Source organism: Martes martes, assembly GCF_963455335.1.
Source record: "Martes martes genome assembly, chromosome: 5".
Lineage (NCBI taxonomy): Eukaryota > Metazoa > Chordata > Mammalia > Carnivora > Mustelidae > Martes > Martes martes.
The window spans coordinates 124,158,006-124,177,183 of record NC_137892.1 but is presented as its reverse complement, the minus strand read 5'-3'; the positions used below and the strand labels follow the sequence as shown (position 1 = coordinate 124,177,183).

The following is a 19,178-nucleotide window of genomic DNA, read 5'->3' as shown; positions in this document are numbered from 1 at the left end:
TCTACCTCTCTTGGCTTTGCTCTGGTTGCTTATATGCTTTTTCAACTTTGTTCCTGCAGTCAATCTTGAACCTCAGAAGGTCCTTAGGAAACTACCGATCTATTGTTTTCCAAATTTGCCCCAGCCTCACTCAAGGTCCACAGAGACAGGATCTCCAGGTAAGGGGCCCCCAACATTACCAAGATCCTCAAGGCTCACTAATCAAATCGCCCCCTCCCCCCCACCCCATCTTTTCTTGTTTTGGATGGTTCACAGAGGGCAAAAAGCTCTTCTGCTTAGAGCAGTCAGATCTGAACAGACTCCACTCAGCTCTCTCTGAGACTCCCAGAAATCATCCCATCTCTCTGGGCCTCATTGTCCCCATCCATTTAATGAGGATGGCTACTATAGTCTTGCCAAACTTGCAGGGTCCTTGAGATGGTTGAAATGACACTGGGGGTGGGAAACTGAGGCTTAGTGGGAGAAGAAATCTGTTAAAGGTCATCCACCCCTTCATCTGCCAGTTCGAGGCCAGGCGCTGGGGATTCAGCTGGGAACAACTTGTTGGGGGAGATGACATCCTAGTAAACAATGAGACCAGTAAATGAACCAGATAATCATGATAAAGGAAATAAAGGGGTTTTCGAGAGTCGGGGGCAAAGGTGGGGTGGAGTGGGGTGGGGAAGGCCTGCCCAGGAGCTCAGGAGGGGTCACTCAGTGAGAGACCGGGTTGTGTGTTGGGGGGGAGCCGTCTGGGGAGGTCCTGGAGGTTGTCATAAGCCCAGCGGCGTCAGAGTCCGGAGGCCCCCCTCGGCCCCGGCCAGGGCGCTCCCCGGGGTCCCCGGAGGCGCGGCGAGCGCGGGTCTTTGTCTCCCTCATTTTCTCCGAAGCCTCTCCGACCCCCAGCGCTGTTCCCTCTTTGACCTCGAATAACTTGTTGGCTTCCCCCGGGCTTTGTTTCCCCGGGGGTCACCGCCTCCGGGACGCCGGGCAGCCGCCGGGGGCCCTCGTGGGTCCCGCATCTGACACCCCCTCCGGCCCCCGCCCCCTACCCGCTCGGAGACAGGGGTCAAAGGCAGCCCGCGTCACGTGGTCGCCGAGCAGCACCGAATCGGCCGGGAGAGCCGAGGGAGAATCCGGGTGGAAGCCGAGAAATCCAGCCCCGATAGCAGCGCCCGGTCCCGCCCCGGCCCCCGCCCCGGGGCGCTCGCCGCACGCCCGCCGGCCGCCGGGCCTCCGGAGCCGATCTCCGGCCGGCACCCACGCTCCATCACGAGATCGAACCCCGCTCCCACGGCTGCGATTCGGGGAGGTAGGCACCGCGGCGGGCGAGGGGAAGGGGAGACGCGCCGGGGGCCCTGGGCGCGTGGGCTCGCCCCTCTGTGCCCCACCGGCCTGCGGGGCGCATGGTAGCGCGCCCCAACTTCCAGTCTTCGGGGAGACCCCCACCTCCTCGCCGCGAGACCGCGGGGCGGGGTGGGGGGGGCGGGGAGGGACTGCGAGCTGCCCCATAGCTGTGCAGGGGGCCGGGACTGGGGGCTGGGCACCGGGCGGGAGGGGGAGGGGGACAGCGAGCGGGAGGCGGAGCGGGCGGTGGCGGCGGCTGCGGCGTGGAGCGGGGGTGGGAGGCGGCGGGCGAGGGGTTAACCCCAGCCGGGGCCAGAGCCCCGCGGCGCCCGCACGGCCGGGGGGGAACCCAGGCGTCCCGCGGCTCTCCGGGAGCGCCTCCTCCCCCGGGGGGCGCCCCAGCCTGGGCAGGTAAGACGCTGGGAGGGCCGGGGCCAGCCAGTCCCCTGTCGCCGGGCCGGCGGGGCCCGAGCCGGGCGTGCAGGCCGCGCGGGGCCCAGGCGGCCGCCGGCGCAAGTTTAGTGCGGGCGGGCGCCGGGCGGGCGAGCCGAGTCTGCCGGGGCCCGGCGCACCCGGGTGGAGGACAAAGGGGTGGGGGGCCAAGCGGGGGCCGGGGGCAGGCCAGGGTGCGGGCGAGGGCAGCGCGGCAGCTGTAGGTCACGGATAATGTCACTCACGAGGAATGCCCCCTCCCCCTCCCCTCCTCCCGAACAGGGGAAACTTTTGTCTGGCGAGGGAGGGGGGTTAGAGGCCGGGTCCCTGCTCCGGGCAGGGTAGAGGCAGCCGGACCGGTTTTCTCGGGACTGTGCGCGGCCTGGTCTCTAACTCCCTTCCTCCCCCAGCTTCACGCAGCCAGGAGCCTCCGTGTTGAACGCTGCTCTTGAGCGCTCTGGGACGGGGTGAGGAGGGGGCGCCGGTGGACGCGTGGGCTCTGGGACAGGCCGGGAATCTGGGGACTGGCCTCCTGGCTCGGCTTTCCTGGATTCGAGCACACGGGTCAGCTAGGAGCCACGCCAGGCCCAGGGGATTCAGAACCCCACCCCCAGTCTAGCCCCGGCCCTGTACTCCTCCCCACCAGCCCCCAATCATTCAGAATGGCCTCTGGCAGTACGGCCCCCTGGTCTGAGGTCCAGACTGACCTGGTGTCCGTCGCTTCCCAGCTCTGTGACCTTGGGCTGGTTCCTTACCTTCCCCTCACCTCAGTTTCCTTACCTGTACAATGGGGAAAATATAGTATCTTCTAGAATAAGGATGAAATGAGAGCCTGTGGTATGTTAGTAAACGGTGGCATGTTTATATTCAACAAGTATTTACTGCATGTTTACTATGTGCCAGGCACTGGGCTAATTGTTCTACATACATTATTTTATTCAGTTCTCCCACTTGACTATTAGCTGCATTTCACTAAGGGGGCAACTGAGGCCCAGGATGGTGAAGGTCACACAGGTGGGACGCAGAGGAGCTTGGATTTGACTCTCCTCCCCCAGCCTCAGAGCTCTATAAGGTCCTGCTGTGACTATGAGCTCATGTTATTTTCAGTTCAAATTATGAGGACACTTGTCCCATTTCCCCATTACCCTTATCCCTAGGTGATGCTCCTTCTGCCTGGTGCTGGTGCAGCGTGAGGTCTGGTGTCCTGGCTCTTGTTATTGTGGGCAGCTGGAGCAGAAGGGACGTCCACTGGAGCCCTATGATGGTCCAACTTCTGATGCTGGCTGGGCCCGTGGCCGGAATGCTCTCCCAGTGCGGGTGGTGCAGGGAGGAGCCGGTCTCCTTGGCTCCAGCTAGGGACAGCTGGTGGCTTTGTCAACAGGCCTCTCCCCAGCACCCAGGGGACGGCAGAGTCTTTCATCTCCATTCAGGCCAGGTCACTTTCAGATCCGCCGGGGGCAGAGGTAGGGCCAAGAAGTGGAGCCCTTGGGGTGGCGAGAGAATTAAGGCCAAGGGATTTATGCCTAGGTGTCCTCTTGAGTGAATCAGCGGCAGGGTCCTTATTGCTGAGCTAATGGGCTGTCCTAGATGTTCCAGCCGCAAAGGTCCCTGAGAACAGTAATGATGGGTGGACTTTGAGCCAGTGTCAGGATTACAGAATCCTGTTGGACAATGCATGTGTGTATGGGGTTTCTGAGCCTGGGACATAGGGTGGGCCTGTGAGTCAATGTGTGGGGTGACCCAGACTTCCATGGGCTTCAGTGCCCTGTGCTGGCCCAATCTTTTAGTGGGGGTACCATCTCATGACTGCTCATGGGGCTCTGATTGGGAGCCTTGAGTAATCTCTTTTAAGTGGGAAACAACTTGCTAAATAACACATGACGTCTTAAAACAATGAAGTGCGGTAGGTAATGAAAGTTCTTGGGAGATGCAAGTTTGTGCATTACTTTTCTAGCTGCTCTGAGGGCTGTGCCAACGCTAGATCTGGGATTTGAGGGTCTGTAGGCCTTTGCTAGACTCCACAAATAGGGGATCTTCCTGGGCCGACAGATCCGTTAGCCTATAGGAACAAGAGTGGAAATTCCGCTACCACCTGGACTTTGAGGGGACTGAGAAATGCGGGGCAGAGAGGGGAGGGGCTGGATGGCTGAAAGGAGTTCTGAGGGTTGGGAACGACCCTTGGCATGTGGCTAGATGGTCCTTACCGTCCGGATCAGAGCAGGAAGAGAGGCCTCTGGGAGAATCAACAGGTGAAGGGATGAAGCCAGCGAGCAGGACAGGATGGCAAGAGGCATGCGGGAAACAGTTTGAAATCACAAGCTGAGGATGCGGTTGAATATGGAATCGCAGAAGGGGGGTTGGCCCAGAGGCCAGCGGAGACATCTGCATCTGAGAAACATAGAAACGGGCTCTAGTCTTAGCAGCCCTGAGCTCTGACTGCCCTCGGCTTTGGGCCTGCTCGACCTGTCTTCCATACTTTGGGACCAAAGCCAGGCCTGCAAGTCCCTAGAGATTGGGCAGACTTCTGCTGGCTTGGAATTTGGTTTTGGGTATGGCTTGAAATATCTGGACTGTTTGGAGGACTTGGACGTGCTTTACGTGAAATGGAACATTAGGGTAATTTGCTAAATATGTATGGAAAGTATCTGTGGAGTGGGGTGATGGGGAAATGAAATAGGGTGACTTGCTTGTTTCTCAGCGGAGAGGCTGCTGGTCTGATCGGGGAGGGAAGACGAGGATCAGTGATGGTAAAGAGGCAGGACATGGTCAGTGAGAGATGGGCTTTGGAAGGTCAGTAGAGGGGAAAAGCTCCTTTGGTTGTGAACGTCGGCAAGGCTTCCTGGGGGAGGAAGTGTTTGGGAGGATGCAGCCTAGGGGAAGGGGCAGTGGGAGGCAAGATTTGGTTGTGGGCTGTTTGCAGCGTCTTGCTCCAGAGTTTGGATTTTATTCTGTAGTCGGTGGAGAGGACAGAGGGTTGTAAGCAGCTCATTGAGTCAATGCCTGTTACTGTCTCGTGCCAGGCTCCTTCGGACACTCCGCTGAAATCTCACAGCACCCCTGCAAAGTAGCTTCTGCCGCTGGGAACGCCCACCCCGGCCCCACTTTCAGATGGGGCAATGGAGGCTCAGATGGCTCGAGTCACTTACAGAACTGTATTGGAACGCGGGCCGGAACTGTGTCTGCCCTAGTGGCTGTTCCTCCCAGAAGTCATTTGGCCAAAGATGATGGCAAAACTGGTGGCGTTGAGACCTACTCAGAGATGATGCTAATTGTGGTCCAGCAGAGAGCTGACCAAAGCCTGACTCAGGCCGTGGGGCCGAGGAAAGGAGGAGGAGGCCATAGGACTTGGTAGCTGCCTTGGGGATCAGGGTCATTACAAGTGACCTAAGGTTTGGGGAATGACCCTTAAGTGGCAGTGCCACCACTTTTGAATCCCTGCAGGGCTGTCTGTGGGCAGAGGGCATAGCCTTGTCCAGTGCCTCCCGAGGGCAGAGAAAGCACCAAAGGAACAGGAGGCTAACAGAGGTCTAGGGTGCTGGGGGAGGAGGCAGAGTTTCCATTGCTGAAGATACGCAGTGAGCATTGCTAAAGGTATGGGAGAGAGCGTGCAGAGGGCGTTTGCCGGCAGGGTCAGGTCTGGGGGACCTCTCTCAGTTCCCTTTTCTCTTGAGAATCTCAGCAGTTGGGGTGGTGCTCGGCCCACTTCCGCTCCCTGTTTTCCTCATAGCTCTTCTGAGCTGCCCCTTCCTATGCTTCTTGGGAAGTTCCCCATACTTGCCTGGCCTGCAGTGCTCTGCCTGGGAGAGTCCTTACCCTGTGGAACACACTCAGTGCGGCTGGCCTTCCAGGGGCCCCTTGGGACATCTGGATCAGCTGCCAGAGTCCGAGTGGCCAGGGACTGTGGTTTCCCAGAGGACTGGAGCCTTCTGCTTCCATTTTCCAGTCTGTGAAATGGGTTCAGTTTCTCTTTTTTCAAAATGTGTGGAAAGAAGGCTGAATCATGAATCATCTGAATCAGGAGGACTGGAGGAAAGGGCTTGTGAGTTAGAAAGTGAGGAGTGGGAGGGCTGGGGTAGCAGCAGGGCTGTTCCCCTCCTTCCCTGCAGTAAAGGTTAAAGCAGGGTCTCCTGGTCCCGGAGAGGGGGCGTCACCAGCTTTCTCCTGCCTGTGGGGCTTACAAAGTTCTGTCCATCCGCTTCAGCTTGGAGGCTTGGAGCTTGGTAGAAGGAAAGCACATGGATGTCTAGGACTGTGTGGCCTCTCGCCAAGAGCCAGTGTGCCCCCAGAGGAGTCACGGAGGGGACCAGAGCTCTTTTCTAGATGGAGAGAGTTTATATTAACTTGCCTCCTAGCCCTTTGTATTTCTCCCTGTTCTATTTTTTTATATGGATTGGATTAATCTAATTAAAAAAATCTACGTTGCAAATGAGCATTTATTTACTCGTGGGCTAGGTCTGGGGAGTAGCCCACTGTGTGACCCTGTGCCCCATCTCCCATTCCCCCTCAACCCTCAAGCAGAACCTGCCTCTTATCCCTGCTTGTGTGCAGCCATCCCTGCTGCCGTGGTCATCTCTGCATCTGGTGAAGGCGCTGCACACCAATTACTTCCCCTCACCGGCCCCCCACCAGCCCTCCCCAGCTGGGGCCCAGCTCCAGTGCTACCCCTTCCATACAGTCAGCCCTCATGCCGCAGAACTGGCATGGCCTGCACCCTGCATTTGCACGGCCAGAGCCTGTGACATGGCCCCCTCACCGGGGCCTTCACACCCCTGGCTTGGAATTCAGATCTCTTAAGGACACGTCTCATTTCTTCTAGGCTCCGTGCTTTGGAGGTGGGTGCTGCCTGTAGGCCATTTCTACACTGGTGGGAGTGGGCGGCATTGCAGAGTAGAGTCAAAAGTTGTGGGTTCAAATCCCAGCTCTGCTACCATTAGCTGTGGGATCTGGGGCAAATTACCTAAATCTTAAACCCCTTTTGGGCATTGGTTTTCTCAGCTGCAAAATGAGGTAATAATTGTCCTGTTTTGCTAGGGGAGTTCGATGCCTTACCATGGGTAAGAGCCCAGACCGTAGGAACTCTTCAGAGATAACAGTGGGTATTACTATTGTTTATATCTGGGGGGTGGTCTGTCCTTTCAGAGATGGAGGGAGGAATCCTTGGGGTTTGAGTTCCTAACCTTTCTGTCTAATAGCCTGAGAAGGCTCGTTCAGAAGAGGAAACGCCCAGAGACTCAGGGCAATTTGTATGGGGTGTGGGTGCTGGCTTTCTCATCCAGGAAGCCTGACAGGATTTCTTCTCTTCATTACATCTGTTTTTCCTCTTCTCTCCTTTCATCAAGTTTGAGGTGCTCAAGCTCTATAGGCCCGGTTTCCTCTCTGGTGGCCATGTGGAATGGTGTCTGACACTTGTGTCTGATAAGTTGGCCTGGCTGGCAGGTCCTGTGGCCGTCCTCAGGATGAGGGACCCACACCCCAGGCTGTGCACACTGTGGGCTGGAGCCCCCAGAGGCCTCCCGCCTAGCCTCCCTGTGCCTTGGGAGCGGGGACAGGATGACGGCAGGGAGTAGTGACTCCAGGGTAGGTCTTGAGGCAGGTGAGTAGAACACAGACGGACAGAGCAGAGGCTGGGAGCTAGGCTCGGGCGGTTCAGATCCTTGCTGGGCTCTCTCCCACTGGTGGGACCTCAGGCAAGCTCTTTAGTGTCTAGAAAGATAATGCAGGAAACATGCTTAGCTCGAAGCTCAGTCCATGTTAGTTGTTGTAGTTGGCAACGTTTTTATTGTTGTAGTTGTTGTAATTGTTATTGTTGTAGTTGGCGACGTTGTTGTTGACCACAGAGCTCATGTTGTCCTCCCAACTGCAGTAGGAGACAGGCACTAGTATCCCCCCACCCCGCCCCTGTGCCCCCCCCATAAGCAGGTGTGGCACCTAGGGCTTGGAGGAGTGGATGGCTCAGCCTGGGGAGGTGCACACTTGGGGGGTGACCATCATGGTCGGCTGGTGTCTGAGTTACTGCTCTGGCCAGCCGAAGCTGACCTGTTCTCTGAGACCCGGGAAGAGAGGCAGCACTTAGAGCCAGCCAGGATGTCCAGAGGTGTGGCACAGCATCCCGGCGCGGAGGCTCTGGCCTCATTCACACCTGAGGTCTGGCTGCGTACAGCAGGGCTGGGATCGTCCTCACCCCCCAGCCAGCGGGGGAGCCACCTGTCTGGGCAGGTCTGTGGTGGCGCTCCGGCGGCGGAGGTCTGCTTGTAACTGCTTTGTGGCAGCCACCTCTGGTCTGCACTGCCTGCCCAGGCAGAGACCAGGTGAGGGGAAATGGGTGTCATCATCACAGTGCCTGAGCTCATGCCTCCCTCTCTGCCCAGATTCCCTTCCTCCTGTCCTTACATCGAGGCCGCTCCTGCTCATGCTTTTACAGGAGTCTCAGCATCACGTACCCAAGAGAGCTCTTCCCAATTCCCCTGCAGGTTAAGTCAGTGGTCCTCAAAGTCAGTATCTGGACTAGAGGCGTCGGCATTACCTGGGACCTTGCTGGAGATGCCAATTATCTGGCCCCACCCAGACCTACTGAATCAGAAGCTGGGATCAGGGGGGAAGGAGGGACCCAGCAGTCTGAAGAAGCTTCCAAGGCATTCAGGTGCATGCTAAAGTTCAAGAAACACTTGGTTAGATAATTTAAAAAAAAAAAAGATGCTTCTCCCCTTGGGCTCTCAGCATACCCAGCAAATGTGGAAGACCCAGAGAAAAGCCCAGTTTCTTTCTACCCTGGATTCAAAGAGCCACCGTCTCGTAAGAGCCTCCCATCTCCAGGAAGCAACCTTGTGACACAGTAATGAGGTTCAATAGAACCCTGACACAGTTATAGGAGACAGTGCTGGGGCCACTGGAGGAAGGCAGGATCAGGGTGCTTGAAGGGCGGGGAGCTTTGTGGGTGGCAGAAGTGGGGGCCAGGAACAATGTAGCTGCGTTCTGGGGCTAGAGTCAGGTGGAGAGTGTGGGTTCTGCTTCAGAGAAACTTGTGTGCAAGGGGCTGAAAATGCGTGCATGTGTGTGCGAGGACCGTGGTCTGATGTGGTGGGAGAGGGCTGAGGCGCCCTAGCTTGTCACCAGCCCAGTGGTTTTTTTTTTTTTTTAAAGATTTTATTTATTCACTTGATAGACAGAGATCATGAGTAGGCAGAGAGGCAGGCAGAGAAAGAGAGGAGGAAGCAGGCTCCCCGCAGAGCAGAGAGCCTGATGCGGGGCTCGATCCCAGGACCCCGAGATCATGACCTGAACCGAAGGCAGAGGCTTAACCCACTGCGCCACCCAGGTGCCCCCAGCCCAGTGGTTTTAAGCATCTCAATAATTTTACTGATGATCATATAATTGCCACTCAGCATTTTTTGAGGGCTTATCAGTGCTTACTAGGCATAATCCTATAAGGCAGGCACTATTATTGTCCCCATTTTCTTAGATGAAAATACTGAGGCCATACAGCCATAAGGTGGTAGATGTAGGAATTCCATAGAATTCTGTAGGGGTGCTTAGAAGCATGATCTCCTTGGGAGAAGGGAAGTGGGGATTGTCTTGGTGTGTTTGTTTAGCAGGCCACAGCTTTGGTTTTTTAAAGACGCAGAAACATACATACTATCAGATGAGTGAATTGGGTTTTGGCTGGGGTGATGGGATTGCGTTGGGGTGATTCAGGCTGAGGCCTCCCCATTGGGCCTCCACTGCAGACACTGTCATTCTTACTGTTGTCTGAGTGACCATTTGGGGCACACAGACTCGATCAGCGCTACATGCGGGATCCCACAGCTAGGGCAAGGGAGAGAATCAGAGAGAGAAGAGTGGGCCTCTGGTTCTAGCAGGAGGACTGGGGATGGGGGTCAGGATCAGAGCCTACTGTCTAGCCTGCTGTTCTTTTCTGCCTCGGTGTCCCCAGGGAGCCCAGGAGCCGGAGGGCTTTCCTAACACAGTGTGGCAATCTCTTCATTTTCTCAGCAGCGAACCGAGGAGCAGGGACTTGCCCACACAGGGCCACACATGGTGTCATGATTGGGACCAGAACCCAGAGCTATCTCTGTTCTGACCAGGGAAGGGTTTGTTTCCCAAACACTGTCCCTGACCCCCACCCCATCTCAGGCAGTCTGGGTAGCCATTACCCTCAGGGTGGCCCAGAGCGCTGCTGGGGGCAGAGACGGGTGTGTCCTGGGGAGAAAGCTGCCAAAGACAGGCAGGGCAGCGTCCAAGGGAAGAACACCAAGAAGCCCAAACCCCAGACGGAAACCCAAGTGTGTTTTCTAGGTCCTGAGAGGATATCTGGAACAATGGAAGTAGGATGGGGGAAGCTGGACTATAAAAAGGGCTTCTTGATATCCTTTCAAAAAAAAAAAAAAAAAGTGGTCTTTAGGTTTGACTTTTGTTTCTCTGAAGGATGTTTATGTAACTTCCTGAAAGCAAGATTCCAGGGCTCGGTGAAGTTTGTCATGCTGCTGTTTACACACTCAAGGCTTTGAGTGGGAAGGGCTTGATAGGGTGGTCTCCCCGTTTTACAATTGGTGGAACTGAGGCTCTGAGAGGTGGGAGGGGCCTATTTGAGGTCATGCAGTGAGACAGCAGGAGACTGGGCCCTGGAGCCGGGGTCTTCTGGTGCCTTGCAAGGGGCTATCGTCTTGACTTACTACTCCCTGGGCCCCGGCTGGCATGGAAGCTGGGCAGTGGCTACACAGGGGTCCCCTTGGGAAACACTCAGAGCTTTGGAGAAAGGGCAGATCCAGGGCTGGTTTCTGTCGAGGTGGGCTCCCTTGGTGCTGACTTCCGGGGCAGGCAGGAGGCTGGGATGGTGTGCTTAGTGATGCCACCCCCGTCCAGATGCCACGGCCCAGCTGTGCACCGTCTGCCCAGCAGCTGGGAGCTGAGTCACACCCAGTGGGTGCAGAGGCGAGGGCTATTGTATGTCGTGATTTCTTCTGTTCTCCCAGCCCTGAAGGGATGACTAGGCCCTGAGCCCCGATTCATGCCCACGCCTAGGAACTTAAGCAGCTGTGAGTTTAGGCTTCATGTTTACAGATATGAGGCGTCTCGAAGGGCTTGGGGGAGTCCTCTTCCTCTGCCACCTCCTGTCTCTCAATCCTGCGGATCCTATGATCTTGACTCATCTGTTCTCACCAATGCAGGAGTCTGTGTGCCCCTGAGATCATGCACAACATTCTGTCGGCATTCCTCTGCATTCTTTCTCTGCAGAGAGAGTCTGGAGGTTTCATCAGGTTGTCAGAGGCCCCAGTGTCCCCCCAGGTGCTGACAGGAGGGCGGGAGGCCGTGGGCCTGCACTACAGAGAGTGGGGTGCTGATGAGGCCGTGAGGTTGTCGTATTCTAAGAGACGGTAGCCCTCTGGCCGCAGAGCACGGCGGTTCAGAGTGTGGCCTTGGAGGCCAGTGTAGGGTTCTAAATCCTTCGCTTAGGAGCTGTGTGACCTTGGGGAAGTGGCTGTGGCTGTGCCTCAGTTCCCCTCTCTGTCAAAGGGGAAGAATAAAAAGTTATCTAGTGGTATCCTCAGCCTTTAAAATAAGGTAATCCAGGGGAAGGACTTATCCCAGTGCCTGATACAAAGTAATCACTTGGTAAAAGGGTGCTGTTGTTATTAGTCCCAGCTCTGTGATCCTGTTAAGTGCCTTACCTTGGGGTCTTAGTCCCCACCTGTGGCTCTGTACTTTGTGTTGGGCTTTCCCGGAGCTGCGAGGCAAGGTGGGGGAGTAGAGGGTGGACAGGGAGGGAGGAAGAACCCTCTCTGTATTTCTGGGGCTCTCTGGCCCAGGTCCTCGCTTGGTGCCTTGAACATGGCTTTGTCCCGAGGCAGGCTTATGTAACCAGCCAGGCCTGGCCAGACAGGACACGATTCTTAACCTCGTTTTGTCCTCCATTGTCTCTGCCTCCGATGGAGCTGTTGCATTAGCTGACCCGTTCCTCATGCTACAGGGATGAAATCGAACCTGTGCTCTGCTGCTGCCCATTGATTTAATCTGGAGGTTTGCTGGGTGGGGAGGCCCCTCCCCCTGTCACCTGGGGACAGAGGGAGCTGATGCCTCTTGCCTGCTTTGGGGGCAGAGATTGGGACTCCTCATTAGGGGGAAAGGAAGGCCATAGGCTAGGGGCCCTTGATCATGGCCCCTGTGTTTCCACCAGGTGTGCCTACCCCTCCCCGGGTTCCCTTGCAGGGGTGCTCTCTCTGTCCTGCAGCCCACACTCCTCCTTCTCTCCCCGGAAGCCTTCCTGGACCCCTCCGCGACAGGGAAGTTGGCTTCCGCTGAGCTTCACGGCATGTTCTGTGGCACAGTATGTCCCTTTCCAGAAAACAGAGGCCACAGGCTGGCAGGCAACATCTTCCCCATGGGCAAGTTCTGCTCAGCCCATGATGAAAATTGAGCTGATTGCCGAGAGGAGATTTTACCTAAAAGTCCTGATTTCTGGCTTTATTTCACAAATTTGGAAGATCAGAACCCCTCGAGCCCGAGTTCTTTGCACACATACCTGGTCTTTCTGGCTGTCCAGGCGTCTGAGTTTGTAACCCTATCCTGATGGTGTGGACTGCTTTCTCTCCTGTGCTATATGGTGTAGCTCCTCGTCTCTCTGCTTTGTGAGCTCTTTAAGAGTGGTGGAGGATGGGGGGCTGGCTCCTCTCTGCTCAGAGCATCGTGCTAAGGCTCAGGGCCGTGTACACAGCAGGAGCAAATTAAGTGTTTCCTCTCTGAGCAAAGGTGTGGTAGTAGTGCTCCCTGCCAGCTGCAAAGGTTCCATTTAATCGAGGCCTCCGGATCATCCTGCCCCGTGACCCTCGAATCCTCCTCCCAGATAAGCCGTGCTGCTTAGCCACTGACCCAGGCGGCTTCTTAAGCTGTGGATGAACAGTCGCTGGAACTGTTGTCCCCACGCTGTGCAGCCACGGGGAGGACCATCTCACCTGCAACCGTCCCATGCTTCACTCTCCCGGGGGACTTGGAGGAGTTTCAGGGTACAGGGAGGTGGGGATCAGCAGCCCTCCGATGGCACCAAGTGCAGACTCCTGTGACCTGGGGGGATGAGAAGGGGGAAGGGAGGGCATCCGTCCTGGTGTTTACCAGCCAGGCCCTCTTCGAGCCTTTCTCTGCTTTATTCTGCTGCTCAAGTCCATGCGTTATCCATCAGCTCCTTTGTCCAGCTGTCTGTCTGTCCAAGGTTCATTTCACTCTTTCAGTTGAAATCCTGACCAGCTCCGAGGCCAGCTAAGCTGTTTCCCTTTGGATGAGCTCTTGGCTGAGGGGTTGTAATTGTTCTGGGTACAAGAAAAAGCGGGGAACTTTAAAATAATTGCATGTAGATTTCAGTCCCCCGTCTTTGGTTCCTTCAGTCTAAGGTACAGCCTCCCTCTCCCCAGAAGGCACAGACACGAGGCTCTGTAGCCAGGTTTTGAGGACCTTATCTTAACTCTTGAAGCCCCAGTCTGGTAGGGAGGACCCCTGGAAGGCAGCTGTGCTGTCATGTCAACATGCTCCGTTCCGTCTCTGGGCTTCTCTTCTGCCCTCTGTGTGCTAACGTACTGGGTTCCTTTCAGTTGTCATGGCTGAAAGAGCCTTATGAGCCATCCTTGGAGAAGATGACAGGGGGATCAGCATAGGAGCCAGTGTCTGGATGGGGATGAGGGCCCCCGTCACTGGGCCAGGCCCAGAGAGCGTTCACATATTTCAGATAATCATGGGAAGAGGGAGGCTAGAAGCCAGGACCAGAAGACAGGGGCTGTGCCCTGGCTGTCAGGCCCCACAGGGAGGCCCGAGCCCAGGGAAGTTGGAGGTCTAGCCTATGTGGCCCAGTGACCTGGCACAGGCTGAGGGGTGCCCCACTGTGTGGTCCTGTGGCAGGCAACTCAGGGCTTCAAGTGCAGGCCTTGATAAGCCATTTACAGATGGGTAAACTGAGGTACATAGAAGGGACTCTATCAGTGTCACACATGAGAGCATAGAAAGTCGGGCCCAGATTCAGGTGATCTGACTCCCAGGCAAGGCTACACTCCTCTGTCCCCACCTCCCTCTGCAGGGTCAATGCCAGATCACCAAGCGGGACAATAGTCTGATTGTCTGTGTTGACCTCCAGGGTAGGGCCTGGAGAAGTGAAGCCACCATTGTCACAGCCACCCCAGAGGCATGAAACCAGTTGGATGTGCAAATTATCCCTCATACATTCTCCATTCCATTTTTTTTCTTCCTTAAACTGTCTCTGATGGGCCAGCCCCCTTGGTACCCGTTTCCGCCTGGCACCGGGCTTCATGCTCTTTATTCTGAAAACAAAGCTTCCTTCTGATGGCCCTCCCGCTGGGACAGGGAAAGGGCAGGCGTGGCACAGGGCTGTCCTCCTCCGCCTCCTCTTGCTGGGAGCATGGGGCTTTGTCAGATGCCGGACCCGGGACCTGGCAGCACTGGGGGGCTGGGAGAGCGGGGATCCACCCCATGGGCCCCGCCATCAAGCCCAGAAGTTCTTTTGGCCCCAGTGGCCAAAAGGGTGGGCAAAGGTACCAGACAGGAACCAAAGTAAAGCCCTGCTCTGGTCCAGGCAGTCAGTTGTCCCAGTACAGGATGGAGGTCTGGCCAGGAGCTGTTGCTGTGACAACCGTCAGGGTTTCAGCTGACACAGGTGATCAGCCTCCAAGTGACACTGGTCTCCAGGGGCTGCAGAAACCAAAAGAGATGTGCAGATGAGGGAGGCAGTAATCCCTCATCCAACAGTGTTTTTTTTAAAGCATTGACTTTGTTCAGGCACTTTTTTCTTATCCCGGGACATGGCAGTGAACAAAACAGACCGAGTCCGTGTTTGGGACTCGGGGCTGACATTCTGGCGGTGGGGTAGAATCAGCAAAGCAACAAACACTGGTTCAGTACTCGCTATTTTTCAGGTGGCAGGAGGCCCCTGGAGGAGAAATAAAGCTTGGTTTGGGGGTAAAAAGAGTGATTTGAGCAAGTGACTCTGCTGTGTTGGGTGGTAGCGGACGGTCTCCAGAGAGAGGGACAGCAGGCTCCATGAGGGCAGGGGAAGCCACGGTGTTTCTGGGGAAGAGCATTTCAGGCACAGGGAACAGCCACACAAAGGCTTCGAGGCACAGGAAGGAGCTAGTGTGCCTGGGACGGAAGGAAGAGCCATCCTGGCAGGAGATGGGGCCTGAGAGTGTGGAGGGGCAGACTGCTGGGCCCTCTGACCCCTCCAGAGGTCTTTGCTGTTCTGTGTGAGGAAAGGGGAAGCTGCCGAGGACTTGGGGCTGAGGTCACACTCCCTTCAGCACACATCGGGGAAGGATCGATTGGGCCACAGCCTGAGAAGAAGCAGGGTACCTGGCCGGGAGGCTTCTGTAGTCACACGGATGAAGAAGGGCTCGGGGTGACCACTGGGCAGAGGCCACCAGAGGTCAGATTCTGGATGGATTTTACAGGATAAGCTGTTGGATTAGGTGTGGGGTGTGAGAGGAAGAGGGTGTCCACAGCAAGGACTCTGGCCTAAAGGACTGGAGGGACAGTGTTGTCATTTACCGAGACCAGAAAGGCTGCAGGGGACAAACAGGTTTGGGGAGAGAAATGGAGATTTCAGGTCAGATGCATTAAGTTGGAGCCCTGGCTGGAGTGGAGGGGTGTGTGGCTGGTCCCTGCACCTGTGATCCCTGCATGGGTGTGAGGGGTACCCTCCCGGACTCTGAAAATCCCTCAAGAACAAATGTTCTGGGCCCTTCATGTTCTTTTTGCTCTTTGCAAATCTGCTCCTGCTTTTCCCTTCTGAGGAAAAAGGCGGTTTCTGAGGACTCATTGTCATGGTGGTCCCAGCCTTTCTGCCTAGTGTGCCTCTTGGGGGGGGGGGGCGGCGGGGAGAGGAGCTCTGGAGGCCTCAGGCCTCAGGCCTTGCCCTGGCTCTGCTGCCAGTAGAGAGAGCTTTCATGCTGTGCCTTGGTTTCCTCTCTTGTACACAGAGGGTTGAGCTGGGCCTCTGAGGGTGGCAGGGTGTTCTTGAGGAGGCCGGATTGCACAGTGCCTTGGAACCCGGGCTTGGAGTCCAGATAATGGGTGTGAATCCTTGCTCTGCCGCTTCGCTGTGAGACTCTGGGCCAGTGATAGAACCTCTCTGAGCCTTAGTTTCATCTGTGAAAACGGGCCAACCGCAATAACTTGTCGGTGTTGCTGTGAAAGTTAAATGGGAAAATCCACACAAAACGCTTAGCTAAGGCTCTGGATATCCCAATCTCTGTTAACACAGGCTTGTAGTCCCAGTGACCTGGGTGGTGGGTCAGGTTAAAGGGTTTTACCCAGTGGCAGTAGGAGCCATGGAAGGTTATGGAGTAGGAGCACGTGACACGTGTGGTTTGAGGGCAGCTATGAGTGTGGGGACTTGGCCTGAGTCCTCTTGCTAAGTCCCTGACTCCTCCTGCCTGCCAGAGTGAGAACTGAGGGCCAGGCCCACTGGACTTGCTTGCCCTTCCCAGCTGAGGGTCCTCACGGACGGCATGAACAGCCTCCGCCTTGCATAGGTCACTCGGGGACGGGGTGATTATTTCTCTCAAGTTCCCTTGCAGGACCCCTCGTCTGTACTTCCCAGTGGCTGACCCAAGGGAATGCGAATGTGGGGCTTTGAGGGGTGGGTGACATTGAGGGGACTTGAGTTACACGGAGTGCTCTGGACAGGGCCAGTGGGGACAGGGAAGGCTGGGAGTGGCATTCCGTGGGGCACTTGACTGTGCCCTCAGTTCCTGGTCTGGGTCCAGGCTGGGTGGTGCTTTGCTCCAGTGGAGCCGTGGAGAGGTTGACAACGGGCGGAGGAATGTGGCCCCCTTAAGACCCACACTTCACTGGTGCCCAGGCATGCCGGCTGAGCCCTGTGCTTTTGCAAGCCTGTTTCTCGGCAGCTGAGCCATGCCAGGACGGCCAAGGACATTTCAGAGACCCCAGGGCTCACAGCCAGGCTGTCACCAGGCATTGCTTGTTTTCCCAGGGTCCGAGTGATTTTAGGGCCAGAGGGGAGCTCTGGAGTTTTTCCAGGGACTTTTCTTACAGCGGGTAAATTGAGATCCAGAGAAAGCAAGGCACTTGACCAAGGTCTCACAGGGCCGCCTCCCTACTATCTGTCACCTCCCTCTGTTCCCATGTCCTTTGCTGAGACTCCTGGCCTCCTGCCCGGATGTTTGTAACAGCCTCTGTCTTGTGGGCTCTCTGAGAGCTTTGTTTGTCTTCCCATTCTCATACTCTTGCCTTAACCTGCCAGGCGCACAAGCTGTTTGTGTCTGGTGTCCTCTCCCCTCGGGAGAGAGAGCAGCGCAGGGTGGAGGTTCTGAGCTTAGACCCCAGAGCCAGCGCTGCCCCCTTCTAGCATGGTGACCTGGGCAAGGTGCCCATGTTCAGAGCCCCAGCGTCTCTGTGAAGTGAAACCAGTAGTACTTCGTTTATGAGGATGGTTAAATGAGATAGTATGTGAAACACTGGATATAAATGGAGTGAGCTCTCAGAAATGGTCACTGTTATAAGTGCTGGTTGAACTGAAAGTCAAGGGCATGGAGGAGTCGACAAAGCTCTGGACCAGGGGGCACAAGAGGTGGGCTCTCAAACACTGCCTCGCAATGTGCATGTGGGGACATCACCCCTCCCCCGGGAACCCCATTTTCCTCATTGGGGAAAGACGGAGGAGGTCACCACTGTGTTTTTATGAGGTTGTCCTGTGACACTAAAGCAATGGCTGTGAGAAAGCTTCGCATGTGTATAATGATTTAAAAATGGCCCGGCAGGGGCCATGGTGTGCTGTCGGCGATGAAGACACTGCAGCCATGGTGGTGGACAACTGGCTGGGCCAGAGGCTGGTCAGTCTGCAAATGCTCAGCGCCCACACGGGCTTCCCTTCCCTGCCCGCCTGCTCCCGGCCCCCACCAGCCTGCCTTTCACAGTAGCCTCATCACTGCACAGTCAGAGGTGTGGGAGGTGCAAAGACCTGCTGGCATCTTCCAGGCCCTAGTGGGTTTTGGGTTCTCTTTGGCTGATGCCATGTAATGCAGGATTACAGCCAGGCACTGGTTTGAATCTCAGCAAAGCACTGGGAGCCTTAGCAACACTTAACTTCCGTGAGCCTCAGTTTCCATACTTGTGAGAGGAAGCGCTAATGAAGCAGAGGCCAAGCATCCAGCAGAGGCCCAGCACGTGGTTATATTGGGTTGGGGGGAGGGGGCTGTATAATGTGTTTTCTGCCTGGAGTTTATGGACTCAACAGGTTTATGGATGACGGGGAGTGGGGGCCGCTGTGCCCACCTCTGGGGATGAGCTGCAGAGGTCAGTCGCCTAGCTTGGAGCCAGAAGGGCCTTTGGAGTCAGCTGGAACTGTCCATTTTGCCGGTGATCGAAGCAAGTCCTGGAACGGAGCAGGTGCTTGCTGGGGTCACTGGTGGGTTAGAGGGGAGCTGGGCCTGGGGTCAGGCAAGTGAGGCACCTAGAGGCACACCATAGGGAGCCCTCAGTCTCAGGAGCCCCTGGGAGCTGGTGCTCACTCTCAGCTCTGGGCAGGTGCACAGCAACATCTGAGAATGGGTGCCGCCTGCCCGTTCATGCCTGCTGCCTTGCCAGCCTCGCCGTAGCCAGGGCTAGGACCGCACCTCCGGTCTCCTGACACCAGGAACTGATGCCCGAGCCTTGGAAGTGCGGGGACACCTGTAAGGCACCTTCCAAGTGGCTCACTGAGTCCCCCTGGGCCCCTTTAAAAGGAATCTGCAATAAGTAGGTCACCGGGTGCTTTCACTCAGTCTGTGCTCTCTAGTTTCTGGGCTCCAGAGAAAGTGAGGCCCTCCCACCTGGTTCCCCTCCCTTCCCCTTCCCTACCAGCTGTGCCTCCATGGAAGCATGTGGGTGGGGGACTCCTGTCGCGGTGACAAGCCCCAGCAAGTCTAGAGGGACGAGGCCACTTCCATGCGTGTCCTGAGTGAAGCCTCCCGGGTCTCAGCAGGCCCGCGCTGTACCCACCAGGCCTCCAGGAGATCAGGGAGCGTGTGCCGCGCTAAGTGACTCAGAGCTTTCCCTTCCTCTTTATTGCCCCCAACACATCCAGCTTCCCTCGGCTCTGGCCACAGGGCCTGGAGCCTTTTCGGTTTCCCTAAGGCTTTCTTGTCTTGTGGGCAGCCTAGTCTTGGGGTGTCCATGCCCCCCATGGGGGACAGTTTCCCCATCACCCCTGCTGGGCCTGTTGGCTGGGCCTTAGGCAGCTGTGAAGAGATAGCCAAGGCCTCTGCTCCCTGCAGGGGTTCTCAGTTTTCACACAGGGCTGGAAGGGTCCTGGGCCACCGTGGTGAGGTGACACGGGGGCATCTGGATAATCAGCCCAGCCTCCATCCCAGACCCACACATACGAACACTCCATCCTTTCCCTACTGTAGCTCTCGGGGCCTGAAGTCCTG

At 56.5% G+C, this 19,178-nt stretch overlaps 1 protein-coding gene across 3 annotated transcripts in view; it reads left to right on the top strand.

The window, feature by feature from the left end:
- The first annotated feature begins 1,115 nt into the window (after positions 1–1,115).
- The window catches only part of NDST1 (N-deacetylase and N-sulfotransferase 1), a 58,709-nt gene continuing 40,646 nt past the window's right edge, over positions 1,116–19,178 (top strand). For 2 of the 3 annotated variants that reach the window (XM_080803984.1, XM_080803987.1), the window contains exon 1: positions 1,116–1,291. The gene's annotated coding sequence lies outside the window, so the exon portion shown is untranslated. Of the gene's footprint in view, positions 1,292–1,656; positions 1,738–19,178 lie in introns of those variants that run through there. The other variant, XM_080803985.1, reaches the window with a different exon arrangement.